The following is an 18,786-nucleotide window of genomic DNA, read 5'->3' on the forward strand; positions in this document are numbered from 1 at the left end:
AGCTTTAGACTTGCAGCACAGCCGGGCCTTCGGGTTGTGGGTGGCGCTCATTTTTTGATCACTGACGCCTCTTACATTCTGACACATCACCATTCAGGCAAGAATAGCTGAGTCTTTCAGGCTGCGGGGTCTTCTCATTTCAATAACCCAACTCCTACACCAGGCACCCAAGTGCACCGCTTCCGGCTCATCAGTTCATCTGAGACTGAAGCACAACTACGCTCTCATGCATGTGTGTGCACATGCATCTTTTTGCCTTGATACTTGACCTTTGCATTGCTCAGTGACAGCTCTCATTAGATTTGGCTTTGCAGTTGACTACTTGACGCCCACTGATGCTGGAGTGTTGTTAAGGAAGACTTCCTGTCAGAGTGGACGACGTCAATGCAAATACGATTAACCTGAAGAAGTGGTTATAAAGTGTTCAGGATTTGATTATTCAGTAAACTGGCAGCCACGTATCCTGGCATCTGATCATAACGTCACAAATGTCTTTCTGTTTTACATACACTGATTTTAGTTACCTAACTGTCTAAAAGTAAGTGACAGTGTGAGCGGACAAGCGGGATGCAAATGAGCTGCAGGGCCAGACTTAGGCCTGCAGATCATTTATTGGGTATTATTGGCCCAATAAATGATCTGCAGTGGTTTGTTTGAACATGTTAACACATGGGAAGATACATCAAATGCATAAATAAAGTGGATGTCATCCATGGGCTTCAAGAAAATTACTTGCCATGACATGTAGGCAGACAAAGCAACAGATGTTCCTCACATCACATTGACATCAAAATCATGATTAGGAGAACAGGCAAAGGTAAAATGAAAAGATTGGATTGCACGTCTTACAGGTGAGGCCCTCATTTCATGTAAAGGTTCATACAGAGTTTTCTAGGGCACAGTTCTGTGTGACCTGGGAGTAATTTCACTAAATAGTCTCAATTTACCCTTAAATCCGATTTAATCCTGCTTATTTGTACAACTTTTACAACACAAACTTTTACAAAAGCTATAATAACCACCTTCAAATGTGACCAAGAGAATATTATTTAAGATTAAATCATTTAAACACGTGTGTTCAAAAAAACATCGTGTTTTGGATTTCGGGGAAACGGTGACAGGGTTCAAAACAAGTGATGTCAGCCGCCACCAGAAGCAAACCTGTGTGTCGCACTGAGTGTGGGTGTGATTACGCAGTGACAGCTGGGTGAGATCATTACTGTTCGGGAAAGGGGGGAATAAAGAAAGGGGAGAGCTCAAAAACTGGGGGAGGGGTTGAGTATAATGGGTCTTGGGGGCAAATGGGTGGGAAGCTTTTATGGTGACATTCTTTCTCTGAGGAATGTGTGGAGTTGTATGCTGCAGATATATAAAAAGCAGGAGTTCAGTGAAGAAGAAAAGAATTTTAAACACGTCCTGTCTGTGTTTTGCACTTATGCTTGTGACAAGCAAGCTTGAAGACAGCAGAGGTTATAAATAGTGGTGATAAGTAGACTATATGAGGGGAGGGGAAGCGACAGAGGAGTGGATTGGGGGGGGGGGGGGGGGGGGGGGAGATGGGTTACTCATAGGCTTCCAGTAAGAGGTCTGACTCAGCTACTGGAAGCCCCTTGACCCTGTCTGGAGACAATATGTTTTCCAATTATCTGTGTTTTTAAGTATGCCAAAGGAAAAAAGGCAGAAAAACAGTGCAGCAGTAAATATGTAAGCTAAACTACAGATTTCACTACTTTCCCTTTTCTGGCTTCAGAAGTGTGTAGAATCTTGTAAACTGTGGAGAGTGCACATCCATCCATGAAGCTGTTCATTTTCTGCTGCTTATCCAGTTCCAAGTCCCAGTGCCGGCAGTCTCTGCAGAGCTGTACCACCACTCTCTTCAGCTGTTTTTACCACCAAGTTCCCAAGCCAGCATTGAGATATAATCTATCAGTGAATCCTGGATATGTCTCCTCCCCATTGAAATGTCTGAAACACCTCACCTGGGAGGCATCCCCATCAGATCCCTGAACCACTTCTCCTGCTGCAGATCTAAAATAAGTCCCCTCTAGATGCCTGATCTTCTCACCTTGTCACTAAAGGTCACCCCAGACACCCTTCAGGGGAAGCTGATATCTGCTGCTTGTTTTGGGAACCGCCCCACAGCCTGAGGCCACTGGTGAAAGCACTGGTGAATGTTGATCAACTAGTCAATCGACAGGTTTGCTGCTGGGTTCAGCGCTGCTGTCAACACAAAAACCCGTACGGTGTCTTTGCAGACGCTCCTTGGATCTGCCGTATGTTCAATCTCAAGACCTCTGATGTACTTGAAATGCTTGACTTGAGGAAACAACTCCTCCTTAAGCCGGGTGGAGCAGGCAATACACCCATTTCCGTCTGAGAACCATGGGCTCGTGCTCAGAGGTGCTGATGCACATCCCAGCAACGCTGCACTCAGCTGGAAACTGATTGCCTTCATTGCTCAGTGAAGACAATAGGACCACATAATCAGCAAAAAGAAAACCTTTGTCCGAGGGCGTACGTAGAAAACTGTACAAGTTTGACCACATTCTTACTGTGATTGTATATCAGCCCCAACAGCACGAAATCCCAAAGCAAACCCCTCAGGACACCAGTGTTTTAGTTTCTTGTCCTTTGCGCACAGATAATGAAGAACAACACCGATTGTATGCTTTTGTCAATCAGCCAAATCAACAGGCCTCAAATCGGTTTTAATGATGTTTTGACTTCTAGAAAGCACATGAGTATGTGAGTCACCGTTTAGATGAGCTGATTCACTCTTCATCATTCCCCAGTCCTATAAAAAGAAGAGAAACAAAACCCTAATGCATGCACCCCCTCCCTGCCACAAGTCCTGCATGGGCTCGTTGTCCCACCCCTCTCTCATACTGCGCCGTCCTTTCCTTGAAGTGATCCGTCTTTCTCTTAGACCTTGTGACCTTCAAACAGCGTTCCTATAGCGACGCTGAGACGAGAGAAAGGGGATCATTTTCACCCACGGGAACAGTAATGACAGAACCTGCTGATCAGAGACTCCATTATGAGTCACATGGCCGATCTGTGGAAACACGCCAACTTTTGCAGCATATGTAATGTCTCATTCTTCTGTTCATATTTTTTTTATTGGCCTTTAAATATTGAAAGAACAAGGGAAATGCAGGTGTTTGATTATGTAACGGATGACTAAGGTTCAAACGTCAGTCGTCATCTGTGTGTGCTTTCTCCTGCTGTCGAGCACAGTTACAAACGCCCGATGAGGCATTAAATCAAGAGAAAGGAAAATGACTGTCCCCTCATTCCCCTAACTTTTTGTGTTTTTGGCGTTTTCTACACTTGGCACGGATTTTGTTCTCACTGTTTGAAAATACACAACAGCTCATGAGAAAAAAAGGAGTTTTGTTGTCACCTGGTTATATAACCCATGCAAAAAAGAGGAAACCAAAATTTAGTTGGTGCATTTCCATCCTTAGTGTGAATCAACTGTTTTAAGTTGCTTAAATTAAAGATAAAGCAGCAAATTTGAGGGGTAAATTGCCTGATCTTTCAATGAGACTCCCCCATCTTTCTCTTTTGACCTGTCTGGCTCTTTCTGTGGAACTCTCTGCTGATGGATGGTTTAAAGACAGAGGGACTGTTTCCTGGATGTGCCCTCAACTTCCATGTCACACACACAGATATCCTCCTAGGATGGGAGGTACACATTTAAACACATGACCCATGTCCACACAGGCGCACCTTACATCCTTTTTCAGTAGAGAAGTTAATATCCTTACGCTGACCTACATTTGCTTATTGTTGTTATTGTATACCACAAGTGTCTGATAAAATGTCTGTGAACATAACAAATCATTCATAATATGCGTGTGCACACATTTTAGGCAGCTTATAAAAACACAGCATGTACCTGTGAAAAGACATGGGAAAAGCGGATGAACCCACGTTACATAATTCTCATCAGGTAAAACGTTCTGCCAAAAGCTACAACGAAAAAGTAAATCAGTGCACAGATAATTATATGAAATGTGCAACAGACTTGAGCCACCATTTGTTTCTTAATATTTGGTTTAATGGGAAATGGGTGCAGTGGTTCATTGAAACATGTGCAAACGCACATGGAAATACAGCATTTAGGGCAAAAACAGGTCTGTACAATTTTAGCAAGCTTGAATATCAATACGTGGTTTAATCACCTTCATTGTTCAACACAGCCTGAGAAATCTATAATTTTTCTTTAAGCAGTCTTCAGGAATAGTTCTCCAGGCTTCTTGAAGGACATTCCAAAGCTCTTCCTTGGATTTTGGCTGCCTCTTGTTCCGTTCGCTCTGATGCTTTCCAGATGGTAGGATCAAAGTCTGACGGTACTTTTCTGCATTCAAAATTCCACCAATTTTGAAAAAATCCCCAACACCACTGGCTGAAAAGGGGCCCCAAACCTTGACAGAGCTTTCACTCTGTTTTACAGATGGCTGTAGACCAGGGGTCTCAAACTTACGGCTCGGGGACCATTTGCGGCCCACGTCGCCCCTATTTGCGCCCCATATATTGACATGAAAAACTATAATGCAATTTGGCCCTTGAAGTTACTTTTTCTGTTAGGGAGAATTTGTTTGCTGTTGAGTGCAATATTAAAATAAAAATTTTAAAAAGCAGAAAATTCTTTAATATGAAGGTGATATGAGCAGAGATACAAACATGTTGAGGAAATGACTGTGTTAGTTCAGTGATTTGTAAAGAAAATTTTCACTAGCAGTCAAAAATGTATGTGTACATGTGTGTCTGCATTTTTATTTTGTTAAATATGGTAAATGGCCTGTATTTATATAGCGCTTTTCTAGTCCCTAAGGACCCCAAAGCGCTTTACACAACCTGTCATCCACCCATTCACACACAGGTGATGGCAGCTACATTGTAGCCACAGCCACCCTGGGGCGCACTGACAGAGGCGAGGCTGCCGGACACTGGCGCTACCGGGCCCTCTGACCACCACCAGGAGGCAACGGGTGAAGTGTCTTGCCCAAGGACACAACAACCGAGACTGTCCAAGCCGGGGCTCAAACCGTCAACCTTCCGATTACAAGGCGAACTCCTAACTCTTGAGCCACAATCGCCCAAGAACAAAATTATAGCAGAAGTGCTGCCATGTGTCTGGCCAGAAAGAGAGTACCAATGTGTTTATTTGGTTGTTCAATGAAAGGGTTCAGTTAGTTAAGAGTGAGAAAAAAAATTGTATTTGCAGTTTTGTCTTGTTATACAATATTTGAAATTTAAAAAAAAACTATTTTCTGAAATATTTGTGGGTGCTTTCTTGTTTGTTAATTAGTTTTTTTGTACTACTTGAACACTAAAGTCACCCTCCAATGAGACGAGTGTGCCAGCAGTGGCCCACAGCTCATTTAAGTTTGAGACCCCTGCGACAGACACTCACTGTGGGACCTTCTTCCTGATGTCCAGCATACATATTGATTAACATTTGAACCAAAGATTTTGAATTTGGATTCATCGCTCTAAGAGACCCCTTGATGTTAATTTAGTTGTTGTGTAGTTTTGTATACCTCAGCTTTTTCTCCCATTTCCCTCCCTTAAGAACTACGTCTTGACAGCCATCCTACCACTGAGACCATTCCTGATGAGACTGTAGTGAACAGTAGATGGATCAACTGAAGGACCAGAAGCATCTCTCAAGTGCCCTGTTAGATCTTTGCTGCTCTAGTTCTTACTTTTTAAGGACGTGACTTTCAGATATTGTTCATCTGCTGTTGATAGTTTTCTAGATCTGCCGCTGCTTCTTTTGGCTTTCTTGACCAGTTTCCTCAACATTTTTAAAAACACACAGCACACACTGCTAAGATACACCAGAACTGGCTAATAGAACTTTGGGACTCACTTTGTTGGTACAAAATAACAATTTGTTGCCTGTCAAACAGTTTTATCTTTGGCGTTTTTTAATTGATTCAGCTAAAGAAATGGGAACAAATTATGTTTTTGTGACAGTCTGCTCATAACAAAGTGCCTAAAGATATAGTTTAAAATTGGTTTTTTGTTAAGCTGTTTGTTTTGTGTGGACACAACACTGCTTCATCCATTGAGTTGCTCCTTTTTTCTGTCATGTGAAGGCTGTGTGCAGGCAGGAGTGGTAGTAGGAGGACCCATTGTGCAGACACTCAGAGGTGGACAGTAACTCCAACTCAGATTTATTGCTAAACTCAAAAGGTAACAAATTTGCAAATAAACGTACACAGACAGAACACACAGCAAGAAAAGGGCAGATCACAACACAGACACAGAGAAATCAGGGAATGAGTAACAGGAGGGAAACACAGCTGGGGCAACTCAGGCCTAACCAAACAGGGGAAGCAAAACCAGATACATTAACATAAGACATGGACCTTCAAAATAAAACAGGAAACAGACTGAACTTAGAGACACAGACTCACAAGCAGGCACTGTAACAGAGACGTGGGAACAGGGCAGACACAGACATTGACTGGACACAGAATAGAGGGAGTATGGAAACCCAAACCTGAGAACTACATAATCAAACATCAAGAAGAACTGGGGAAAAATTAGAAATGCAAAACAGAAACCAAAACCTTCACAAAAACAAACTAAGATGAGAACACCAATAAAAAGGTACAAAACTGAAACCACTGGGTCAACAACCCAGGTACCCTAACATTTTCTGCTTGAATCATTCATGGGTGAATGATTCAGACATCAGTGATAAGTGGCCTGACAAACAAACAAACAAAAAAAACCCCATTCTTCTGAAAATGGTCAGGACTGGACTGAAAATGAGTGAAAACATTTTGAAAGCTCTGAGAGCTCAAGACCAGTTTTAAAAGATTACAAGAAAATCTGGCTGCTTGGGAGTAAAATATAAAGAAATGAGGAGTGTCTCAAGACTTTTGCACAGCTGACCTTACACTGACCTTACTGTCTGTTTTTCCACTACAGATAGGTAAGATAACATTCTCAGTGTTGACGATGCCTCTTCTTTCTTAAAGTGCTTTGTCATTAGGTTTTCCGTGTGACCATGACAAACAGCACTGATTTGCATTTCTTTGGAATCTTATTTGGGGAATTTTGCAACAACAAGAAGAAATGTATAAAAATAACAGAGTAATACAGCTTTGTTTTCAAAGAAAGTTAGTTGTGGCTTTATTCTGCACTCTGAAGGAGGTCACATTTCTCTCCACTCACTCACTTTCTCTACTTGGTTTGCTTGCTCTCAATTATCCCTCCTCTCATGTCCCTGTTTACTATCTAATTAAAGCTGACGACCCATGAAGCCTAAATATTTAAAAGGAGGCAGTAAACACATATTCAAGTAACCTTTTTTAAATACACAGCGTAGGCACTTCTGCTTTTCTTTCAGCTCCATATCGGCACAAAGTGCCCACTCCACTACCTCCTCATCTTACCAATAAACTGTTAACCCAATAGAGGTCTGAGGTGGGTTGTAAGCTGCCCACGCTCTTACTAAAAACAAAAGTAAAGATACATCTGGGAGTGAGCACAGTCTGTGAATGGTTTGATTTACTTCTGTAATTTCACTGTAGCTCTGGTGGTTTTACTGTAAACCACTCCTACACTGTCTGCAGATGTGGCACTGGATTTAGTGGGAGGGAATAAATGTCTGTAGTGAGTGTGTGTGTGTGTGTGCTTTGCTTCATGTTCAAACTAAATAGGATTCTGAGGAATTTTCTGTTTTCAGAGTGTTTTTAACTAAAACTGAATTTACTACATGGGATTATGAATCAGTCACAGTGACTCAGATACTCTAAAAACGACCTGTAGACTCACTGAACTCTGACCTCGAAGAGCTTCAGAGGAGCTATGCAGAATATAGTCATGTTTTGAAATAAAGAAGAGTCCAGCAGTCTGGACTATTCTATTATGTCCATCTTGCGTGCTGCACAATAACATGTAATATTTAGTATCTACTGTTATCTACTGTTAGCTAGTTTATTGTGATGGTATTGTATTTACCATGTTGCTCCTTTTTGTTTGTTTTCTCTTCTGTTTTTTCTTATCTCCATACAGGTGATCCAGGTGTTTTGTTTGTTTTTCTTTTTTTTTTCTCTTCCCCCCTTTCTCACCACCTCTTCTCCCCTCTGTTTTTCTTTCTCTCCCTCTCTTTCTTTCATTCTTTCTCCCTGTCCTATCCCCCAGTCATGTCTGTCCCATCTGTAACAACCGAAAATCAAATAAAAAAAATACATAATTATAATAAAGGTCAATCAAATGGACCAATATGGCAAGTCCACGATGATCCACTTGGTAAAGTAAATCCACTTGGCATCTTTGTTGGCCTTCAGACAACAATTCTGATGGCTAAAGATCCAAACGGGACAGGCAAAAGAAGTCTCCACATAGTTCATTTTCAGAAATCAAGCTTTAATGTTTAAAATAGGCTCTATTGAACCCACATTACAAACTGTTCCTTAGTAATGTTAGTGAGAAGAACAAAAGCAAACAATCAGCACTTAAAATGGAAAAACAAACAAACCCCAGTCCCTTTGGTGAACATGAAAATGAACTCCTTTCATGCTTTGAGAGCAAACAGCCAGGGACACTGTCTATGTCAGTGGTTCCCAAATGGAGTGGTCGAGGGGAAATGGCGAACCATTAGGTAAGTGAAGGGATTTTGTGACAGCTACACTATTGTGCAGAGCAGACTTGATCACACCTTTTAAACAGGAGTGAGTTCAGGTGTGAAGCACTCTCACCTGCCTGCAGCAGAACTTTGGCCTTTAAGCTAAAACAACTGTTTGACTGAGTGAAAAACTGCGTTTCAAACCAGCATCAGCCGGTGTCAGTCTGTACAAATAAGTCACACTTAAAGTGGATTCTCCTGTTTGTGCATTGTCTCTCATCACACACGCACACTCATTATGTTAATCATTACCTGGATATCAGATTGCATACTCCAACAGTCTTAAATATTTCACATGGACAATATTAAAGTTAGGAATTACATTTATAATAAAAAATGTATATCAGTACACACTAGTTGTCAGTAAATAAATCTTTTTTTCTTCTTCTTTTTTAACTCTGTGAAGGGGAGTCCATTGCTGTTGTTAGATGGTCAGAATTATGAGTGTGACAGCACATTAAAAAAAGAAACAAACTGTCAGCAGCCAGAACAAGTAAAGCTTTTGTTTCTTTGGTTTCAGGTGGTGTGGGGGATCTCACAAACCCTCACATGGGATTTATACCTCTGTAGGTATGTTGTAAATGCAAACCCCTGTGAGACCCTAGGACATAATGTACACACTAACCTCGCATGGGCCTTCCTCATCAGTGTTGTTGATTCCTCCTATGCATCTCCAGCTACTTCATCGTTTCAGTTTTTCAGTTAATCAGTGAAAGAATAATACTCATTACCCATATATAAATAATAATAACCAAAGTCTCTGACATGTCAGCAAATTCCCGCAGAGAGTTTGCCAAACCTATCAGAACAGACATGAGAGACTCTTCAGAGAACTGGAAAAACTTGTGGGACAATTATGTTTGAATTAGATACAAAAACTGAGCACAACAAAGAGAAGGGACCCAAGAGGGGGGGAAAGAGTCCCAGCATTTCATTTGTTTCTATCTTGGCTGGCAAGATAGAAACAAATGGCTGCTAGAAAGCCACAGATTCACAGCCACAAGGTATTTAACAAAGAATTCACCATGAACAAGCATGAATGCTGCTAACAGCTCTGGCCACTTGTGTAGGTTATGTTGTAGGCTCTGCAGAAACTCACAGGAGGCATCTTATTCAGATGCCTGAACCACATTACCTGTCTTCTTTGAGGAGCAGCCTCTTTAGTCCAGATGACAGAGCTCCTCACCCTATCTTCAAAAGAGAGCCCAGCCATTTTGTAGGAAACTCATTTCCATCACTTGGGCCCCAAATCAAATTTTTTGGGTCATTACACAGAGTTCGTGACAATAGGTGAGGGTAAAAACGTAAATCAACATCTTTGCTTTTATGCTAAGCACAACAGATCCCCTTTGTGAAGCACCACCTTTGGTGGATGAGGGGTTTGTTTCAGTGGTCCCATCTGGGGCAGTTTGCTCCTAGTGGGGTCTCCCAAGGCAATTTGGTCCTGGGTGAGGAGCCAGACAAAAAGTGGTTCAAAACCCCCACACACAATGACCGTTAGACCAAGGGACTACTCTGCCCAGGACAGTGTAACCAGGGTCCCACCCAGGAGCAAAGGCCCGGGCTTCTGAGCGAGCACCTGGTGGGTGGGCCTTAGCCCATGAGGCCCCACCAGGCATAGTAGAGTGAAGTAGCATAGGTCTGCTCTCCTGTGAGCTTACCAACCACAGGAGGGACCACAGAGGGTTTGGTGCCTCGTCGACTCGGTGACAGTCAGAAGCAGGGCCCTGGCGGTCCTATCTCTGACTTCCAAATTGCAAAAATAAAATTTTTGGAGTGTGTGAAACCGTCTTGTGGTGATTGTTTTGCGAAGAGAGAATTTGCAGGAGTCATTGTGATGCATCGTGGAGTTCAAGAATAAAATAATTTGGTGGTAGAGTCCAGTAACAGTGATGGCAGTTTAGCTCACTGGGAGGAGCAGGTGACAGTATGTTGCATGGCTAAAAGTGGCAGGCAAGGGTTTGACCCCGGTCCTTTGCCACGTGTCTTCCCCTCTCTAGTTTCCTGGCACTCTTTACTGTATCAAATAAAGCCAGAAAAAATATTTTTAAAAAGAGACCAATAGCAGCGTTTAAAGTGGGCTGATTATGATTTTCCTTATTGCTGTCATACTCTTGAAAGAGATGCAAAGCATATTCATGCAATGTATTCTACCAGAGTCTGGAAATTAAAATATATATTTATCAGTGATGCTGATATATTAGTGTGTTTGTTTCTTGTGATGTTGAACGTAATAAGCTGGATTCGTTTTGTTTTATGCTACAGCATTTTCAAATAAAAAAAGTTAAAATGATTTGTTGTATTAATGCACATTTTTCTTTGGCCACTTTCGTCACCGTGACCCAGAATCTTTATACTTTGAAGAAAGTAGGACGGCTGCTCACATTCCTCACATTCTTCTACATAATAAGATGGCTATATTCATTGTAGTGACCAAATGTACATTGTCTACACTAACCGGGAAGAATGCAAAGGAATCTGAGGGCATTCTGGACTTTCCATTGTGTACCACCATGGATCAGTGAAAAACAAACATATTTTCAAGCAGGGGCTGTATTGTTTCTCCATATGTTGTTGTGCTGCAGATGAATTCAGTGTCCAGCTGAGTCCAGCTAAAAGCGTTTGTGCTGGCCTTAAGTTGCAGGTGCAGGTTCACAATCAAACCCCGGGGAAGGAAATGGAGGGGAGGGGTCTGAGTGTGACACAAACAGGAAACGAGCTTTGTGTTCCTGCTTGCTCCTTGGTGCACACGAAAGGTTTATTCCAAACTTTGTGTTTTTCCAGGGTATTTTGTGGGCTTTGCCAGGAGCTTACATAACAAACACTAGTGGGAGATATCAACTTACTAAAGCACTAAAATCTGTAACTGACCAAATTTTTAGCTTCACTCAGACTTATGTGAGTGCAGATCTGAGTTACTAATTAGTGGGAGCTCTGGGCAAAGTGCCATCAGTTATTCAGGAATTGGCTCCTTATATAAAAAATCCCTTCTTTCAGTTTGTTGTTCATTAGATATGGGACACCTGTCCTCCTTGGACTTGTTGATGTGTGATGACGCAAGCCTTTGTAGTGTTGTAGGAAGTTCTCTGGAAAAGAGTATGAAGCAATAACAAACCCGAGAGTTTCAAATCTGCAAAAAACAGCTTAAAACCACAGAAACAAACAATCTTATTTCAAAGAAGAGGGTGAGCTTATTACTGAAATGTGATCTCCTTTTAATAATTAATATTCACAATGACTTGGCGGTCTGTGTGCGTGTTTGAGAAAGAGGCATGTCCTGCACATTGTGGGAACAGATCGTTCCCCTGCACAGGAAAGACGTTAGGAGCAACAAGGGTGTTGGGAGAGGAGAGGGAGGGAGACCGGGAGAGTGACGGGTGGGCTTTTCAGGGAAGAGAGGAAAGGAAAGGAGAACACCCTCTCGGCCACACAACAAAACCTTTCTCTCTGTCCCTTCCCCTCAACCCCTCCACCAACACGTGCAAAGTGTTTAACAGTAAGTGCACTGCAGCGCTGCACGACAACAAATAGTGCGTCACTAACGAGTCACAGCAAACATTCCAGTGCGTCTGCATTTTGTTTGCTGTCCACTTACTCCCGCCGTGCTAGATTTAAAACGCGTCTCGAGGCAGTTTGTTGTGGGAGGGGTCATGTGTTTGTTTGTCTGTGATGTTTTCCAGTTTTGAAAGTCAGTGTTTGTCACTGACTCCTGCACAACATAAGGAATACCTGAAATAGTTTTTGCCTGAGTTTGACCTTAGAAAACGTTTCAAAAAAGAAAAAGAAGAAGGTTTGGCATCTGCACAGGGTTTGTGCAAATCTGTAGTAACTAATACAAAAATAAGAGACTGTTTGTGGGTTAATCAATTTTGCAGTTTGACCGTAGCTGTTTCATAACAGAAATATATCCTCCATGTCTGGTGGAAACATTATTGTCAAGATTTCAATAAGGAAAAAAATAAATTCCGCCAAGACTGCCAAGAGTCTCCGACTTTATCCAACTAGATTCAAAAGTGTTTCATAAGAGCGAAGATAGCGTCAGTTCTTAAGTGAGTCTGTAATCCTTTGGTTAGGTTTAATAGTTTTCACATGGATAGCTGTACAAATGTACATAAGGTTTTCATACATCAGCAGTGATTTGTGACCTGAATCTGGACCGTAAACAGCTCTTCTTTTAACGCCAGCACCAAAGGGTGGGAAGGATTTGCTTGTTTTTGGAGTGAAGTGCCACTTCAGCTCCACTCATGGCAGTGATTCGTTCCTGTAGCAAAAGACAGACACAGAAGTGGGACGGGAAAGAAAGAGAGAGTGGGGAAATCAAATTATAACTGAGCTATTTAGCATTTGCACAACCTTTAGAGGTGAAGCGAACCTATTAAATTATTGCATAACAGCGACGCTTGCTATTATTGGCTTTAATAGGGCAAAAAACAATAACGTGTACAAAAATCAACATTTTTTGTAACAAGTGGGGCATTTCCACAATGTTTCACATCATAAAAACAAATGTTTTTACTACTACATTAGTCAGCAACTTACAATGTCATTGCCAGCCACATTTCGCCTGTCCAAGAAAACCAGCAAAATACTCTTCAATCATTAATCCAACCATTAGCATTTTAAATACATTGAATGTGTTGGAACTCAACTAATGTTACTTCCCTTGTGTCTCATTCTGCTTCACGGAGCCGGGGAAACAAACAGGCCAGACTAGACCAGGAAAACAAAATGAAAGACTCTTTCACAAAGAGCATATGTAGCAGTCCCTTTTCATTCTCAGGTTTCTGAACACTGCTGTTGTCAAAGCTCCTGGAATCTATGTGGTAAGCACAGAGACCGCAGACTGTATATAGATGATGGTCACAGTGTGATGTCACCCTTTGGTTAGAGAAATCCTGTTTTGAAGCTTCATCATTTTTTTCTAATGTTAACCCATGTTAACACTATAAACATGCACTAACACAGAGCGTCATGCAACAAAGAAGCTTGAACTTATACTGGCTGACATCATCCTTAAATGGGTCCCCACTGCACCATTACATAGCAAACAGATGCCTGCATCTATATTATGACCCTAATGTCAGAGAACCTTTAATATCATGGTCCTCGGGTCTTGAAACCAGAGTTTGTTTGTCACGATTTATGATTTTGGTCTTCTGTTTATAATGTTTCATATTTTCTGGTGCATTTTTTACCCAAAGTTCTTTGCTTTAGATGATAGGTTCGCTATGTTTGCCTAGTCTTGTCTTTCTGTCTTTCCATGTCAATTTTACATGTCTGTCATCTGTTTAGTTACTTCCTGTTCTAATTTGCTGGCCTTTTGTGCCTTGGGCTTTCCAGTTTAATTTTCTTTGTCTCGTTTGTCCTGATTTGTCTTCTTTGTGTCGCCAACTCTTTGTGTTTCCTAGAGGCAGGCAGATTGATCCAAATATCGTTAGTATTGTTACTAATGGTGGTATTGGGATGGGACCAATATTAACGTGGTAGAATCGATGCTTTGTTTCTATCCTCTAAGTTCATATAGCTCACTGAATTGTGTGTGAATTGATATACCTCAAACATGAACATGAAAAATATCTGAACCTTTTTGCTCAGTATTGGTATTGGCAATACTAACCCTGTATTTACTTGGTATCATATTGATACCACAATTTGCAGTGTCGCATTGCACAGCTGTGTACCCGTCACCTCATTACATTTGTATAAATTGTCTGTGTTGCCCATTTCCCTTCTACATGTTCTCTCTCATGGTTGTGTGTCTCCCTGCCCTGATTTTTTTGTTTCGCTCTTTTCCTGTGAAATACCAGCAACAGGGCTGAATTTGGAGTTCATTCCCTGTCTCCCGAGTCCTGCATTCACATCCAAATCCTGCCAACCACACAGCCGTTTATCACATTTAAGACAAATCCGGAGCAGCGATGGCACAGTCAGCGCAATAAAATGACAGTTTGACGAGGCAACACAGTGACATTTTTTTAAATAAAAAAATAAATCAAATGACTCCCAGATTATTGAGGATCAGCTTTACAATACACAGTGCTGTTTAGCTCATAGCTGTGGTCAGTCACTCATTTGTCTGATGGAGTCCCAGCAGCTCTCACTAATTCCCTCATATAAATAATACAAACCACTCTGTGCCAAACACACGCTGCTGAGTGACAAGAGAGAGGCAAAATTTGTGACTTAAGGAATTAAAACAACAGCAGATCACCAACATTTGGTTGACCGCACAAGAGCTGAATGCGATCTTTGAATCTGCTTTGGGCATGGCTTACATTTAAAAACAAGACCGGTCCAGGGCCGCATGCTCTGCCAAGGCTGGAAATTTCTTTTAAAGTGAAACAAATCCCTGGATCCAGGATATCTGGATCTGGATTAGTTTGTCATATTTTCTTAAGAACATGAAGATGATATATTGTGAAGATGTATTGCAAAATGGCAAAGAAAGCTTCCAAAAATTCCTGGATCTAGATTAGGATTGACTCCATGACGCCTTAGCTGTGCCAGACTCTGCCTCATCCATAAATTTTGGACAGACAAACAAAACCAAACCAATCAAATAACCTCCTTGGCAGAGGAAATAACGTTCAAGTGAAAATGTTGCATTTAAGTTTTGCTTCTGTTAATATTTTAGTAGATTAAAGTGCTGCTGAGGTGCACCAAAATTCACTTTGGAGTAGAACTAAGGATACAACAGTTATCAGAATACAACTTCTGGTTCATGGAGAGCATCAAAATGTGAATAATTTTCACGAAACCCAGTTGTAAACATGAAATTAGACCACTCTGCAGACAACAATAGCTGATTCATATCTAACTCACTTACTTTCTTGGTTCAGTTTGACCTTCTGACCCCACTTTTTGTCTCAGATTCTCAGTCGTGGCCTCCTAATTAGTTCAACTTTACAATTGGCTCTTTCATACTGAGGCCCTCGCTGTCTTCCCAAGCTCAGTGTTGTTTTTCAAAAAAAGATGCGACACCACGGAGCTGTTGTACTAGTTGTGCTGGTTTAGGTGGAGATAAAGGAATCTGTTAAAGGAAGGTCTAAAAAACAGTGGGTGATGGAGCTTGTGTTAATGCATAGTGAAGAGCTTTGTGCATTCGTTGATGCATACAGTACTGTTAATCTTTTTGATGGTGCATTTATTTTCTTTAAGTATGCCTACTTTACTATGTTACTTCTTTGCAATGTAGTCATACACTGATTAAAAATCATGACTGTATCTTGAGGGGAACATTCACTTTCAATTTCTCTAGCCCCCTCCACATTATGTGCTAAATTCAGTTTTAGCTTGTTTAGTATTTTGGGAAGGTTTTCAGCAGCCACTTGTGTAAAAATAGCTTTTGAATCAGAATCATTTGCTGAGAAAATGTATCACCGTAGCTAAAGAAAAGATCAGAGGAAAGTTTCACTGAAAGAAATCTGATGTTAACTTCACATGTAATGCATTTCCTTCTTTTAAACTCACAAACAAGTCTTGTTTGTTTTTACAGACTCCAGGCTACAACACAAGTGACTGAAAGCCAACCAGCAGCAAAACTGTGGCAGCACGTCACACTGTTGAGCTGCAGTGTCCTGTACGTGTCATCGATCACATGTTCGAGTATTTTATGTTATCGTAAATGTTTGCTCGGTGAGATAAAGCGATGCTCCGTGTCTGCTAGTGACAGAGTCCAGCTCCTGCCTTTGTGCAAAAGCAGAAGCAGACTATGTTTTGCTTAGAAGTCTTTTAACAAAGTTAAATTATCTGATCAGCTGCAGGGTCAACTGGTGGCAGTGAGTCAGGCGAGCAGCTGCCAGCAGCCATTGTGTTTGGAGCGTGACCTTTGTCACAGTGATGGAGAGGAAGAGTTAAAATGAGAGCAAAACAGTCCTCGTCTGAAAGTGTGAAATTGTGAAACAAGGGAAACAAGCGGCGCCTACGTGTGTGTACGTGTGTGTGTACGTGTGTGTACGTGTGTGTGTGTGTGTGTGTGTGTGTGTGTGTGTGTGTGTGTGTGTGTGTGTGTGTGTGTGTGTGTGTGTGTGTGTGTGTTTCAGTGAGTGACAAAATAACATAGAAAGAGAAAGAGCAAAGAGGTGCATGTGGACCATAAGCCATTTATGTAAATTTCTGCACGCATGCAGCTCTAAAAGTGTATACCTGTGCTTCAATGTTTTCTAATGGGCTTTTTTGTAAAAGCAAGCACCAAATCGCCTTTCACATGGCAGTTTATAAAGCTGAACATGGAAAAAATAAACAACACAGATGACCAAAATGTCCCCTTGCATGAGCACGTTTGTTCCATTTCTTCAACTTTCTTACCATTTTGGAAAAAAAAATGTACGCTCATTTCCTCTCATCCCATCCCATCCTTCCTCCTCTACAATTTCCCTTCCCATCACTCATCACTTTGAGCGCTGATCCGGCAGATGTTGCCCATCTTTATTTTCTCAGGACTTTGAGAGGAAAGCACTTGTAAGGTGGGATAGCTGGGCCTCAAGCTGGAACTCAAGTCTGTTCATTTTAAATGTTAAAACTATCGAGAAGCATAGGTGCACCTTGCTAGTACTGCCTTGGGCCCCATTTTACCTTCAGAACTGCTTTAATTCTTCACGGCACAGATTCAAAAGGTGCTGGACATTTTGGTCCATATTGACAAGACAGCATCACACAGTTGCTGCCATGATGTCAATCTCCCGTTCCACCACATCCCAAAGGTGCTCTACTGGATTGATATCTGGTGACTGTGGGGGCCATTCGAGTACAGTGAACTCACCGTCGTCTTAAACAAATCAGTTTAAGATGATTTGAGTTTTTGGGCATGATGTTTTATCATGGTGGGAGCAGCCATTAGAAAATGGGTATACTGTGGTGGACATGGACGGTGACGATACTCAAGCAAGCTGTGGTGTTTAGATGATGCCTAACTGGTGTTAAGGGGCCCAAAGAGTTCCAAGACAACATCTCCTATATTATTACATCACCATCAACTTTTGATACAAGCGTGGATGGATCCTTGTTTTCATATTGTTTGCACAAAGCTCTACCATCTGAATATAGCAGCAGGAACTGAACCTTATTCCTGCTGCACAGCAAAACCAAAAAAACAAGGTTTTTCCAATCTTCAGTTGTCCAATATTGGTGAGCCCAGTTTCCTGTTCTCAGCTAACAGGTGCTGCTGTCGCCCATCTGGTCCAAGGATTAATGGGGGTTTTGTGTTCGGAGATGATCTTCTGCATATCTTGCTTGTAAAAAGTGGTTCAGTTACTGTGCATTAGCATAATATTCGAATATTAGAGTTGTAGTTCCTTATTAACAGTATCCTTGATTGTCTTACATTCATTTTCCCATCTTTGATCACTGCTATCAATGCCTGTGTTTTATGATGTACTTTCTTCTCTGTAAGTCACACCTCACTTCACTTTCACACACACACACACACACACACACACACACACACACACACACACACACACACACACACACACACACACACACACACACACACACACACACACACAAAGACTCTAAGGTGTCCCCGAGCAAAGGCAGCAGCTGGTCTCAGCATCAAGTTGCATGTTTTGGCAAAGAAATATCAAATATCTTAAAAGTTCCCCTAAACATTTGAAGAGGTGCCTTTAGACATGGAATACACACACACACACACACACACACACACACACACACACACACACACACACATGCACAGCACACACACAAGCAAAGTGTGTTAATAGTGTGGTATATTATTTGAGCCAATGATGGAGAGAGAGCACTTACCATAATAAATGACTGATCGAGCTCTAGTCTATCCCCCACACACACACCACCACACCTGAGCTGTGTTTTGTTAAGTTTTGTTAGAAATGCCATGATATTTCAGGCAAACTGCCCAGAGAACAGGAAAAAACCCTGCAGGTTGTTAATTATCCACCTCCTGTCTGAGCGAAAGAATCCCGACCTTCTAAATCTCCTTCTGTCGCTAATTTTCCCCAGCATTCATCTTTTCTTTCTCTCCCTTCTTATGCAACCTGTTCATGAATACAAAATGGATGTGTCACTCAATTATTGTTTTCATACTGGAAATGGGCGAATGGCTCAGGCCAAGGTTTACACCAGAGCCCACACAAGGTTTTAAGCTTCCTTCC

At 41.6% G+C, this 18,786-nt stretch overlaps 1 long non-coding RNA gene across 1 annotated transcript; it reads right to left on the bottom strand.

The window, feature by feature from the left end:
* Positions 1-12,695: 12,695 nt before the first annotated feature.
* Positions 12,696-18,786, bottom strand: LOC145429864 (uncharacterized). Its single transcript, XR_013910195.1, has 2 exons — positions 18,419-18,786; positions 12,696-12,914 (listed from the first exon to the last, which is right to left on the bottom strand). It is a non-coding gene; the product is annotated as an uncharacterized LOC145429864 (long non-coding RNA).

The sequence above is a fragment of the Astatotilapia calliptera genome, chromosome 7 (genome assembly GCF_964374335.1).
Source record: "Astatotilapia calliptera chromosome 7, fAstCal68.1, whole genome shotgun sequence".
Taxonomy (NCBI): Eukaryota; Metazoa; Chordata; class Actinopteri; order Cichliformes; family Cichlidae; genus Astatotilapia; species Astatotilapia calliptera.